A 904-nucleotide genomic window follows, 5' to 3' on the forward strand; every position below is an offset into this window, starting at 1 on the left:
GTACGTACCTGAACACACCACGACCTGCCTGAACACACCACGACCTGCCTGAACACATCACAACGTACCTGAACACACCACGACCTGCCTGAAGACACCACGATGTACCTGAACACACCACAATGTACCTGAACACACCATGACCTGCCTGAACACATCACAACGTACCTGAACACACCACGACCTGCCTGAAGACACCACGACCTACCTGAACACATCACAACGTACCTGAACACACCATGACCTACCTGAACACATCACAATGTACCTGAACACACCACGACCTGCCTGAACACATCACAATGTACCTGAACACATCACAATGTACCTGAAACACACCACGACCTGCCTGAACACATCACAATGTACCTGAACACACCACGACCTACCTGAACACACCACGACCTGCCTGAACACATCACAATGTACCTGAACACACCATGACCTACCTGAACACACCACGATGTACCTGAACACACCACGATCTGCCTGAACACATCACAACGTACCTGAACACACCACGACCTGCCTGAACACATCACAATGTACCTGAACACACCACGACCTGCCTGAACACATCACAACGTACCTGAACACACCATGACCTACCTGAACACATCACAATGTACCTGAACACACCACGACCTGCCTGAACACATCACAATGTACCTGAACACATCACAATGTACCTGAACACACCACGACCTGCCTGAACACATCACAATGTACCTGAACACACCACAACCTGCCTGAACACATCACAATGTACCTGAACACACCACGACCTGCCTGAACACATCACAATGTACCTGAACACACCACAACCTGCCTGAACACATCACAACGTACCTGAACACACCATGACCTACCTGAACACACCATGATGTACCTGAACACACCACGA

Source organism: Pseudochaenichthys georgianus, unplaced genomic scaffold, assembly GCF_902827115.2.
Source record: "Pseudochaenichthys georgianus unplaced genomic scaffold, fPseGeo1.2 scaffold_1606_arrow_ctg1, whole genome shotgun sequence".
Classification (NCBI taxonomy): Eukaryota; Metazoa; Chordata; class Actinopteri; order Perciformes; family Channichthyidae; genus Pseudochaenichthys; species Pseudochaenichthys georgianus.